Source organism: Pungitius pungitius, chromosome 10 (assembly GCF_949316345.1).
Source record: "Pungitius pungitius chromosome 10, fPunPun2.1, whole genome shotgun sequence".
Taxonomy (NCBI): Eukaryota; Metazoa; Chordata; class Actinopteri; order Perciformes; family Gasterosteidae; genus Pungitius; species Pungitius pungitius.
Window position 1 is genome coordinate 9,619,624 of NC_084909.1, and position 13,671 is coordinate 9,633,294.

Consider the following 13,671-nt stretch of genomic DNA (forward strand, 5'->3'; position numbering starts at 1 on the left):
GCTGTGAGTCGCAGCTGCTCTTTCATTTCATCGAAGGAGACCTCCCTGTGGCTGCAGAACATCACAATGCCACAGTAATTCAGCCACTGAGAACGAGTGCGATGTTGTTGTTTTCGTTGTTGTTGTCGAAGCCCTGATTGTCGACGCCTCACTGGCGCAGCGGCCCACAAGTGCTGGCGACGAGCCATAATTCGTGGTCTCTTCCCTCTCTCTTTATCACGTCCACTCATGTCTCATGCCCAGCGGGTTTCATCTGCTTAAACACAACTCTCCACAGCCAATGAATCAGAATTTAGAAAGGGGAACTGCAGGGAGATGCGAACCAAAGAAGTAATATTGAATGAAAATCCCCTCAATCCTTTTAAGCAACATAGTCAGGGCCCCCTGCAGGACGCTGTCACTAACACACAAGAGGTGGATGCTGTTAAAGAGTAGAGTCAACTTGACATTTGTCATATACTGATTCTCCCACGTGCATTTCAAAGTTCTCATGATAGAGCGAGGTAATGTTTACTTTGAGTTGCATTTATTACTTTACACACACTTGATGACGCACCTTAGCGATAACGCATTCACATGTTGGAGCTCTCTGTTTCATTGTATTTTAAAAGAGTAATGTCCATGCCCAGACTGTGTGAGGCCCGGCCAGCACATTATGGCGAGCTATGCACTGCTTGTAAGGGGAGTTTCCTCCCTCACCTTTTTTAAATTGCATTTATATTTGTTACGGGTCGGGTCAGTGAGTGGTGACCGGTGTCTCATGGCTCAGCGAGGTAAGTTAGTAAGGCCTCTTATGTTTGTCCGGTGAGCTTTTGGTGCTTTATGCTCTGGATTGTATTATGCTGAATACTTTACCACAATATCTGCAATAATAAAAAGTCATTATTTCATAATTAAATGGTGTCCTTTGGGAAATTCTTGTGATGATGGGATAAGAAAATAAACTTGAGTTGACCCGACAACGCATGCATGACGTGTTTGTTTTTGTGTCTTCTGCAGCAGCCCAATTTTAGCTACAGGGTTCACCAACGTTTCATGTACTCCCGATGTGCCCTTTAACATCATTAACATCAATAATACCTCTCATTCAAGCCAATCATTTCCCTGCAAACACAGGCGTTCTCCCACTAATTGGGAAAAGATTGCCCGAGACAATCAAATGTAATGAATATGTATTGTGTGTGTGTGTGTGTGTGTGTGTGTGTGCGTGTGAACCTTCTCTATGTACCTACACCGCGCACCTCTCTCCCATCGACCAATGTCCTTCGTTCATGCAAAAGTAGGTTAGCTGACACCGCAGTTACCATGGCAACCGGCTCTTTGCTTCCTTGTTGAACAGTAGTTAGAGAACGTGAGTGTGTTCTCACAGACAGATGCGCATGAGGGGGGGGGGGGGGGGGGGGGCTAGCTGGGGTACTAAGAAGGCCACAGGGTCTGTGGTAGGTCCAATTGTTCAGCATTTTTGTGTTCTTGTAAAAGAAAAGTGTTATCAAAATATTTCGTTAGGGTTACACCAAAAGTTTTGTTTTTCGTCACCTCAGATGTGACGCATTTGTTTTACTTTATTGTGTGGGAATGTGACATTGAATCAGATTAAACTGTAGATATACCGTGAGTAATGTATAAATTTGAAATGTTTGTCTTATTTATTTGAATGGCCTTAGTTTAAATGCACACAAAGTTAATAACATACATCTGAAATATAAGGAGAAAAATATCAATATAAATATAATACATTTTCTGTAATGCAGTGATTTTATCTTTGAAGAGTTCTCTTTCTTCTTCTGGGGTTGAGTCTCCTTGAGGCACATGAAAAGCAAGAGGAAGTTTGCTTTTAAAGATTTTGCTGCAAATTGAATTGACCCTTTTACCCATATCACCAAGCATTAAATTAGGCCTCCACTGACTGCGATCTTCTCTGAGCTACAGTACTTTGATGTGGAGCTGAGGGAGTGTTAAACCGGGCAGGCCGCGTGTGACAGCTGCTCCACCACCGAATCCTAACAACTCTGATCTCCAGCATGAATGCGTTTGGACCTGAGAGTTTCAAGACATGCACCGCTGATGATAACATATATTCACTGAGAAAGAAGTAAAGCAGGAAGGCAGCACCTGAGGACTATATATTGGGTGAACAGGAAATATGAAAGAAAATAATGAAGTTACAGTCTTCCACATTTTACACTTTACACTTAAAGTGTTAATGTCAATATCTGAATTTGGACCAGAGGATTCAAAACAACACATGGGTAATCATTCAAATATATTAATCTATCAGGAATGCTGTTTGTCATAACTCTCCGTTCTTATTTAACAATATGTATTAGTTTGCTGTATCTTTCTAATTAATACTGCAACAACCACATTTCCCCACAGGGATTGTGCAGTGTGTCGAGGATGTGTAACTCTATACTATTCTATATTATGCATCTTAATCATATAATCTTTTACTTGATCACATCTGATCTTATTAAATCCTTGTAGCCACACTATGCCTCGTTGTAGTGGCACATACATCAAGTGTCCCATTATCTCAACACATCCTATCTTCTCATACCAGATTTCCGTTTATGAAGATTCCCTTGCTTGTGTTTTTGTGTTACGACATCCATCATAGTAAATAGAGGTTTTGCTTAATATGTGTTTTTTTGTCAGGTCTGTGACAGAGCAGCCGTCATTCTCTCAGCAGAACTCATCAGTCTTCTTGTTATCCTTTCCTCATCCTCTCTTTATCCTCTCTTCTCATCTAATCTCTTCTCCTCTCATCCTCCCTTTCAGTCAGGAAGCCCCTGGATCGACATCAATGAGCCGCTCAAAGAAAGAGGGGGACGCAGAGGGAGAGAGAGAGAGAGAGGAAAAAGAGAAGAAGTGGATGGAGAAAGGGAGAGGGAGTCTGACTGAGAGAGCGACACAGAAGGTGAAAGGACGGATGAGAGAGTTACCAAGAAGGAGATAGACGATGGCGATACAGAAAAAAAGAGAAAAGTAGGGACGGGGGGGAAAGAGGGAGAGGGAGTAATTACAGGACTCCCAGTGTTTTCAAAGCCCCTCTTTTATCTCACCCTTCCTGTGGATGTGAAAAAGAGAAGCAGCGGAAAGAAAGAGGAGGAGGAAGAGGAGGAGGAGAACTAAAGTCCAAGCTTTAGTCCGACTCAGACAACAGGCACCAGTCATTTATACCGCACAAAGTCACACACACACACACACACACACACACACACATTCAAACCAATTAATAGCTTGTGTTTCAAAGACAATTGGCCATCTGAAACAACTTGCCTGACTCTGCCTACCAATGAATACTGTGGTCAATATTTATATTTAGCATCTTATATGTTTGTTTCTGCTGACTGTACCGTACCAAAACTAATTATACCAAATCTGAAATTTAAGTGGTAGTAAAAGTGGTCATTGTGGCAATATGTAATGATGGCAGCTGTAATCGTGCAACATAACCTTTCTGCAGCATATGCATCAGTACATTCTACAAATATACACAAAACGTGTGTGATATTTTGGTGCTTTTGAATGAGCAATTTCTAAGATATCAATTTGGGCTCTAAACGTGTCATTTCCAAACTATTTAGGAAAAATAGGAAAATGAATTGATAATAAAAACAGTAACTTGTAGCCTTTATATGAAACATTTCATGTCATTAAGCTGACGCTTTTATCCAAAGCGACTTACAATAAGTCCATCTCAACCATAAGGATACAAAGTCAAAAGAACAAGAAACAAGAAAGTGCAAATTTATTAAATATGGCGATTTACAACTTATAAGGGTCTAAGTTATAAATAAGGGTCATTTTAAGTGCTATAATTTGTTCGTCTGAAACGCATTGCCAAGAGTATAAAACAAGCGAAATAGAATTATATCTAATTGTTTAGGTGTACAGTAAAGCAAACGTATAGGCCCATGATGATAGTTATAATAGATAAACGACAATACACGCACGCGACCACTAGATGGCGCGGGTGAGTCGCAGCCTGCAGCACGTTAATTGCCCCCGCCGAGCGTCTACCTGGGACAACGGACCGTACACGTTAATCTGTCTCACACAAAGGGCGGAGAAAACTTTTCTTTAGTCCTCATCAAGGAGGAGTCTGCAGACACACCGACATGCAGCGAAGCGGAGGCTGAGAGGGCAACTCGCACTGAGTAAAAACTCACAGACAGCCAGTCCCCTCGGCGATGCTTACCCGACACCACGCCGGAGATTGATCACCGATCATCAGGTCACCCACCTGGTCTGCCCGCCAGCAGATCCGAACCAGCGCGCGCCCCTTCTCCGAGCTCCAGGTAAGACGTCTGAGCGGCTCCGCTCCCTGGAATGCAAGGACGGATTTGTGCAAGACCGCCGGGAAATTCCTAAGCTATACTTAGGCTGTTATGCCCCCAAAATAAGTGTGCTTTGTTGTAGGTTAACCTAAAATAAGCACGAGGTGACATTCCTATTTTTTTGTTTGTTGCATATGGCATGCAGGGTTTTGGACAGAAACACTGCAGATGCAAGTAAAAAAACAACAACAATACATCTAAGGTTAAGAAATGCACATTAATGTTTTGTGTCAAAAATGCAGAAGTATTAAACACTGCTTTTTGGATGACATCTCGTTTAATGGACCGCACTGATTGATATTGGATCAGGAGTTGTCATGTGGATTAGTTTGGAGAAATAATAATTTAGTATTAATAATGAATGAATTAATAATCATTTTTAAACATTGCACTGTGTGCAACAGGCAAATCCCCAGAGAGGTTTTGAAGTTTGTGACAGCTCCTCTGCGTGTTGGTGCAACGTTTGTAGCCCATGAGATGGTTTCTCACACCACCAGCTTCACTGTTCTGGCTGGATCGCTTCATGACAAGACTGGCATTTGGTTTTTGTTTTTTAAATCCAAAATATGCTGCAGACGTGACTGACTTCATTCTCTTGTGATGCTTTTGATCAGTGTGAACAGAGTAAAGAAATTGGCAATGACAAAGGCGTTTGCGTTATTATATTGTGATGATAACACAATCATCCCAACGCAGTAGTCCTCTCTCTCTCTCTCTCTCTCTCTCTCTATGGCTGTGTGTTTGAGCGAGTGTGTGTGTGTGACCTTGCACACCTTTCTCCCCTGTCTGCATAATTGTTTTCTTGGTGCCGCCTGGCTGTCCCGGGCCCGAGGGCCCCCGGGGGGTGCGGGGTGGGTGGGTGGGGGGGGAGTCCTGCCCGCAGACAGGCAGCTCGGCCTGGCTGGGGACATGCCGGGTCCTGCCGAGCCCTCTGAAGTCTGCTGGCTGGCTTTGAACTGTAGCTGCTGGAGGTGGAACTCAATCCGTCTATACCCTCCATCCCCCCCCCCCCCCCACACACACACACCCAACCTCCCACCTCTCTCTTTCTATCCCTCTATATCTGTGTCTCTCTCTCTCTCTCCACCTGCAGCCCCCAGCGCAGCTCGTCTCCGCTGCCATTGGATGGATCTTTCATGTTCGCAGGTTAGAGAGGCGAAGGAGGCGCAGAGCAGAAACAGGGGAGCGAGTGTAACTCATCTTCAAAAGAACTTATTACGGTTTCTGCAGGATTTAAAGGATGAAGGTAGAAAAAGTAACAAAGCCGGGCAGCGCCTGTGGCCGTGATCATCCTGCACTAGACTGGAGCGAGGGGATCATTTTCGTTGATTTTGCGCGCTCTGTGTCGCTCCGTGCTTGCCTCGTACTAGAATTCACACAATGGCCAAATTCCTTGTGTCATCAAAGGGGAAAGGACCTTTTTAATGTGAAAAGTTGTTGTTGGGATTCATGTCCCAGCTGATTCCAATTCACTCTGCGGATCCCATTTCCTTCTTTAGAGCTCAGGAGGCCTGTTGGGGTCAAATGTTCCATAATGCTCCATTAAATTTCGTTAGAAGGTTCATGTCAGGAAGTGAAGTTGTTTGAGCTCATTAGGGTTACCACTTAATGAGGCTTTTATCTGCCACGCCTTACCAGAACCACGTCCGATGGGCAAGAATTGTTTAAATTCTGTGTAAACTGTAATCATTTTGTAGGCAAATGATTTATAGTCAGGATCCAAAATGTCAGAGTCTGTTTTATCCCTAATGGGGTACTCACATTTACCTTTTCGGCACAAATAGACTTCACAGAAGTACTCAGTGGAGATGTAGGCTCCTGTTAAAACAAAAGGAGAAGTTCCAATGATTTAATGAACGAGACTGCACGTTCAGTGGGAATTTACCCTGACAGCTATAAATGAACAAACAATACAATTCACTGATGAAGTCCAGGCTAAAGTTTGATCTATAATTAGCAGTATATTCTGTGTCCGTATCCCAAAGGTTCTGTATTTGCTCGACACTGATGGTCTGTAGGGCCCAGATTGATGCAAGCTGTTGTTGAAAAGAGCAAACAAAAGGCATCTGACAATAAAAATAGTGCTACATAACTCACAGGCACCAGGACAGTAATTCAGAGTGAGAGCCATAAACAAGGAGGGGATGGCTGCATTTCATTACGTTCAAGTGTACATGTAGTGCCAGAAGAATAAGAAGTACAAAAAAAAACAGAAGTAGTGGGGGAGGTCTTGCCAATCATCAGTTTATGATTCATTCGAGAGTTTGTGCCTTTTAAGATGAAAGCAAAAGAAATTGTTGCGTGCTGAACAGCAAATTGTGGTGTCTCTTGGTGGAGGGATGGCAGGTGGGGGGGTTGTGTGGTGGGTCGAGGCAACCTGTGCAGATTGGTGGTAGGACCTGGTGTGTGATCCGCCCTGTTGTTTGGTGGCAGGTTAAAAGTGCACATTTACCACAAGTGGGCATTAATTCTTCTGTTGGTTTGCAACTTTCAAGCCTCTGAGTAAGCGATTAACTTGAGTCTTTACTTTTTTCAATGGGTTGATGAGGCTTTGTGCTCCGAATGATCCCTTCATTCGTCATGACTCGCTGCTGCTGTGACTGAGAGAATGATCCGAGTAGAAGAAAGACTCCAAGTGTTAAGGGGTGTGTAGTCGGTGGACCCAAAAGCACGCACACAACAGCACTATGTCCAGCCGATTCCTTTATTTTGCGCTGTGCCAAGAAGGTGAATCAAAAACAAAGCAGATCTTTCAAAATGTAAAGCAAAATGCTCCTCAGGCTCAACAGGGGTCGGGAGGGCAACTCCACCGACTTCTTGTAGTCCGAGCTGGGGCAGGGTTCTGGTGTGGAAGCCCGCGGTCCGACACCACAATCACGAGTCTCGTACCGCCGTGTACTCCGTGGTACTACGTGGCTCTGCAGGACCCAAAGAACAAAAAATGCAAAACAGTGAACAAACTCCGAGAGCTCTGTAGACGCACCTGAGACCAGCCTGGGAACTGGGACGAACTGACGACGCGCCGGGGAACACTGAAGCCCTTATACCCGCCACAGGTGATCACTGCAATGAGCCACAGCTGAGCTCCCAAGAGAGGGGCAGGGCTGAAGGTGGGGGCCAGAGGTGGAAACTATATGGAAAAAAACAGACAGGGCAAAAAAACAACAGATATGCAGATCGGGTTCCTAACAGTACCCCCCCCTCAACGGGAGCCCCTTGGCGAACCGCTCAGACGATCTGGGTTCCGACGTCGGAAATCTCTAATGAGCTCCGGGTCCATGATCCGGGAACGGGGCACCCAACATCGCTCCTCTGGTCCGTAACCCACCCAGTCCACCAAGTACTGATGCCCCCTGCCCCGACGGCGCACATCCAGAAGTCGATTAACAGTGTAGACGGGCCCCCCCTCAATGAGACGGGGGGGTGGAGGGGGTTCTGGAGGGGGGTTGAGATGGCTGGAGACCACTGGCTTAAGGAGGGAGACATGGAATACTGGGTGAATCCTCATGGAGCGTGGCAACTGTAATTTGACAGAGACTGGGTTGATGATTGAGATGATGGGGAAGGGACCGATATATCTGGCGGAGAGCTTTCTAGACTCAGTGCGCAGGGGGATGTCCTTGGACGAGAGCCACACAGACTGGCCGATCCGGTAGGTGGGGGCGGGTGTGCGTTTTCGGTCCGCCACCCTCCTGTTCTGCTCTGCTGTGCGAAGCAACGCGGCGCGAGCCGCTTTCCAGGCTCTCCTACAACGACGGGCATTGCTCAGGACTGATGGAACAGCAACCTCAACTTCCTGGCTGGGGAACAGGGGGGGCTGATATCCCAAGGAGGCCTCATATGGGGACAGGCCAGTGGCCGTTGACGTGTGGGAATTGTGGGCGTACTCAATCCATGGAAGGTGACGGCTCCATGAGGAGGGATCGGTGGTGGTCGCACACCTGAGGAAGGCCTCAAGCTCCTGGTTCAGCCTCTCTGTCTGACCATTAGTCTGTGGGTGGAATCCTGAGGAAAGGCTGGCCGTGGCTCCGAGGGTGTGACAGAATGCCTTCCAAAGCTGGGAGGAGAACTGCGGGCCACGGTCGGAAACTATGTCTGCAGGGATGCCATGAAGCCGAAAAACATGCTGAACCAGCAAATCGGCGGTCTCACGAGCTGATGGGAGCTTGGGCAAGGGAACGAAATGAGCCGCCTTCGAAAAACGGTCCACCACCGTCAGAATGACAGTGTGGCCGTCGGATGGAGGGAAACCAGTTACAAAGTCCACTGCGATGTGTGACCATGGACGTTGGGGTACCGGGAGTGGTCGCAGCAGACCCATCGGGGTGCGGTGTGATGCCTTGTTGCGGGCACACGTAGTGCAGGCCAGCACATACGAACGAGCGTCCTCCTCAAGGGATGACCACCAGAAACTGCGGCGAAGCCACTGTATCGTTCGTCGGATACCAGGATGACCAGAGAGGCGGGACTCATGGGCCCACCTTAGGACCTTGGAACGGACGGACACCGGAACAAACAGGCGATTCGGCGGGCCCCCCCCGGGGTCGGGTTGGGTGTTCTGGGCCTCACGTACCACCCTCTCGATCTCCCAGGTAACCGCTCCAAGCACGCACGAGGCAGGAAGGATGGTGTCCAGAGTTGAGTCACCCTCCTCGGGGCCAAACTGACGGGAGAGGGCGTCCGGCTTTGTGTTCTTGTGTCCCGGCCGATAGGTGATTGTAAAATTAAAACGTGCAAAAAATAAAGCCCAGCGGGCCTGGCGTGAGTTGAGACGTCGGGCCGTATGAATATATTCCAAATTGCGGTGGTCGGTCCAGACAACAAAGGGGTGTGTCGCTCCCTCCAACCAGTGCCTCCACTCCTCTAAGGCTAACTTGACTGCCAACAGTTCTCTGTTGCCCACGTCGTAGTTCCTCTCTGTCCGGGAAAGTCTGTGAGAGAAGAAAGCACAAGGGTGGAGTTTAGAGTCGACAGCTGACCGTTGGGATAGTACGGCTCCGACGCCGGTGTCTGAGGCGTCAACTTCGACAACAAACTGGCGGGTCTCGTCTGGGTGGACCAGGATTGGGGCCGTGGCGAAACGGTCCTTGAGGGCGCAAAAGGCCTTGTCTGCTGCTGGGGACCAAGTAAAAGGTACCTTGGAGGAGGTGAGTTGAGTCAGTGGTGCAGCTGTACGGCTGTAGTCCCGTATGAATCGTCTATAAAAATTAGCAAACCCCAGGAACTGCTGTAGCTTCTTACGAGAGGTGGGTACTGGCCATTCCGTCACTGCCTTTACCTTCTCCGGGTCCTTTCTCACTTGCCCCTCCTCGATGAAGACACCCAGGAACTGCACGGAGGTGACGTGGAATTCACACTTCTCAGCCTTAATGAATAGTTTATTCTCCAGCAGTCGCTGCAGAACCTGGCGGACATGGTTAACGTGCTCTTGGGGATTGGGAGAGAAGATGAGAATGTCGTCAATGTACACAAACACAAACCGGTTAAGAAAGTCACGTAGCACGTCATTGACCAGTGCCTGAAAGACTGCAGGGGCATTAGTCAATCCAAATGGCATCACCAAGTATTCAAAGTGTCCCAACGGTGTATTAAAGGCAGTCTTCCATTCATCCCCCTCCCGAACACGCACCAGATGATAAGCGTTGCGGAGATCCAGTTTTGTGAATATCTTGGCTCCAGCTAAGGACCCGAAAACAGAGGAGATAAGCGGTAATGGGTATTTATTCTTGATAGTAATTAGATTCAAACCTCTGTAATCGATGCAGGGACGGAGGGTCCCGTCCTTCTTGGAGACGAAAAAGAATCCCGCTCCCACCGGTGAAGAAGAGGGACGAATGATTCCTGCAGCAACAGAGTCCGTGATGTATCTCTCCATGGATTCGCGCTCAGGCCGGGTGAGATTATATAGCCGGCTTGTGGGAAGTGGAGCGCCCGGGAGCAAGTCAATGGCGCAATCATAGGGGCGATGAGGAGGAAGTGAGAAGGCCCGCTCCTTGCTAAATGCCTCTGCTAGGTCCTGGTACTCCTCGGGCACCGCGGGGAGGCTGAGGGCGGTGTCTGGTTTGCTTGAGGGAGGAAACTGACGGGGAACTGCAGACCGGAGGCAACGAGAGTGACACGTGGAGCTCCAGCCTGTGATCCTACCCCCTGCCCAATCAATCTGGGGATTATGATCCTTGAGCCAGGGAAGGCCCAAGACCAGCGGTGTTTGAGGGGAAGGGAAAACATAGAACTGGATCCTCTGACTGTGATTCCCAGACACGAGTAGGGAGATGGGTTGAGTCCGATGTGTTATCTCAGCCAATGAACTGCCGTCTAACGCGCTCACCAGCTGAGGCCGTTCTAATGCTTCCAGAGTGATGTCTTGACTCCTAACAAAAGTGGTGTCCAAAAAGTTCTGTTCGGCCCCTGAGTCAATAAGTGCGGAAAGGTGCACAGGTCCAGACGAAAGGTACAGGGTGACAGGAAACAATGATTGGGGCCGGGAAGGGGGAACCTCCCCTGAATCGCTCGCCAGCACCCCCACTCTTACCGGCGAGCTCTCTCTTTTGGCCGACCAGGACAGACGGCCAGGCGGTGTCCCAACTGCCCACAGTAAAGACAGCTTCCGGAGCGAAAACGCCTCTCCCTTTCCTCAGGAGAGAGGTGGGCCCGTCCTAGCTGCATCGGCTCCTCTGGCTCCATGGGGGAGGGTGCTGAGGTGGGAGAGAGGTGGCGTGCAGGGCTGTACTGTTGAAAAGGGCTCGTAAACTGAAAGGTGGAGGTGGAAGTCAGCTGCCGAGCAGGGGTGGTGGGCTTGTAGTTCCTCTCCCGACGGCGTTCCCGAATACGGTTATCAATGTTGATGGAGAGTGTGAGTAGCTCCTCTAATGACTCAGGCACCTCCCGGACAGCAAGCTCATCCTTCAACAGATCCGAAAGACTGTTGCGATAAATCCCCTTTAGCGCCTCCTCGCCCCAACCAGACTCAGTGGCCAGGATTTGGAAATCGACAGCATACTCTGCGGCGTTGGTCGTCCCCTGGCGAAGACTGAGCAGACGCTGGACCACATCCCTGGCGTAAACCGGGTGGTTGAACACCTTCTTGAACTGCTCTATGAAGGACGGGTAGGTGACTCGGTCTGCACTGCGCCTGCTGAGCCACGCTTCAGCCCACACCAGCGCCTTGCCACGCAGTAACCCCACGGTGTAGGCTACCCTAGCATTGTCTGAAGAAAAAGTGCGGGGTTGCTGGTTAAAAACAAATTCACACTGTAGCAGGAACCCTCTGCACTCCCCGGACGCCCCATCAAAAGGTACGGGTGAGGGGACGAAAGATTCACGGATGCTGGATAAGTCCTCATGCACCGGTTCAGGAGGTGGACGTTGGAGCGTCAGGTTCTGCATCATGCCTCCGAGCTTGGTCATCTGGGCCCCGAGGGTACGCTGGGAGTCTTGTAGTTCATGCAGCACCTGCTGGTGTTGCCCGAGAAGAGTACCATGGCTGGAAACCGCCCTCTGCAGGTGGTCCTTAGAGGGGGGTGCTGCTGCGGGGGCTGGGTCCATTATTTGGTCAGTTCGTTCTGTTAAGGGGTGTGTAGTCGGTGGACCCAAAAGCACGCACACAACAGCACTATGTCCAGCCGATTCCTTTATTTTGCGCTGTGCCAAGAAGGTGAATCAAAAACAAAGCAGATCTTTCAAAATGTAAAGCAAAATGCTCCTCAGGCTCAACAGGGGTCGGGAGGGCAACTCCACCGACTTCTTGTAGTCCGAGCTGGGGCAGGGTTCTGGTGTGGAAGCCCGCGGTCCGACACCACAATCACGAGTCTCGTACCGCCGTGTACTCCGTGGTACTACGTGGCTCTGCAGGACCCAAAGAACAAAAAATGCAAAACAGTGAACAAACTCCGAGAGCTCTGTAGACGCACCTGAGACCAGCCTGGGAACTGGGACGAACTGACGACGCGCCGGGGAACACTGAAGCCCTTATACCCGCCACAGGTGATCACTGCAATGAGCCACAGCTGAGCTCCCAAGAGAGGGGCAGGGCTGAAGGTGGGGGCCAGAGGTGGAAACTATATGGAAAAAAACAGACAGGGCAAAAAAACAACAGATATGCAGATCGGGTTCCTAACACCAAGAGCCCTCCGATTACTTTTAAAGAGAGCTGGGGAAAACACACAACTACGACTTACAATTACAAATTTGACAAAATGAAATGTACACGATTTGTTTCAACCAGTGATTCTTTTGTATTATGTCAGAACTCAGTGGTTCCGTACTGTCCAAAAACAAGGCCGTCATCTATCATCTATCCTGCTTGATCTTATGATTTGACTTGTTCTGACAGCAGTAAGACATACAGACGGATTCGTGGTTCCCACCTACAGCCGCTGCAGAATAAACAGAGACAGAGAGATGTTCTGCCCCGGCGGAGCTGAAGAGGGGAACAAGGGATCGTAGGGGGGGGGGGGGAGGACGGGGAGGACGGGGGCGAGGGACGATCAGAGACAGATCACCGGCAGGCACAAAATCAAAGCGCCCGACTGACTGAGTGTGTGTGTGTGTGTGTGTGTGTACGTGTGTGACTTCTTTTCATGTGCCAGTTAGTTTTTATTTTATTTTGGGAAGCTGACGGGTAAAAGTCTGTCATTAAAGCAATCGCAGAGATGAGGAAGGGATGAAGAAGCGTCACGCGGCGCTCCGTCCCCCCGGATGTCCCCTGTGTGTTTCTGCCCACTGTTTAAACAATCAAGGATCCACACCAAGCGAAGCCCAACCGGCTGACCGGGTCCCCATACGACGGCCAGCTGTCGGCCGGGGGTTCACTTTAATCACGGCTTTGTTTTCACATCAAACTTTCAGGCCCTCATTACGTTGCACATTAAACTTGGGCTGTTTCCGGCTCATTTAGTTGCCTTGATGGCCACCTTGTTTCCTTCAGGGAACGCACATCAACCAACGTGTCAGTCGGGCGCAACGCTCCGCCGAGCCGAGCTGGGGATAATGATTAGTGCACATTGTCGTTTGTGTTTTCAGAGCGCGTCCTCCAATCAGGGAGCTCTGTTTTGGAGGTTTTAAAGACGGTGAAAGCGGTCGGTCTCATTTGACTGACAGCGCGGCCACCACCCATCCATTTTGCTCTGCAGCTGCCTCCAAATCACAGAAGGAGACAGAAGTGCCAGCAGCGCATTCCTCCTCCACCTCTGAAGAGAAAGACAGCGGGGGCACTTATGATTACTTAAAAGTGGTTTGGCCAAATTCTTGAACGCGCAACTCAGTCGGCCGAGGTTTTGACGTTTATCAGGCGGATTATTTGAAGCACAGGTAGATGATTATGGTCGCTGTT

At 49.0% G+C, this 13,671-nt stretch overlaps 1 protein-coding gene across 1 annotated transcript in view; it reads left to right on the top strand.

The window, feature by feature from the left end:
• The first annotated feature begins 4,015 nt into the window (after positions 1–4,015).
• Positions 4,016–13,671, top strand: part of edar (ectodysplasin A receptor) — a 31,017-nt gene continuing 21,361 nt past the window's right edge. Inside the window, exon 1 of the mRNA XM_037488369.2 lies at positions 4,016–4,301. The gene's annotated coding sequence lies outside the window, so the exon portion shown is untranslated. The remainder of the gene's footprint in view (positions 4,302–13,671) is intronic.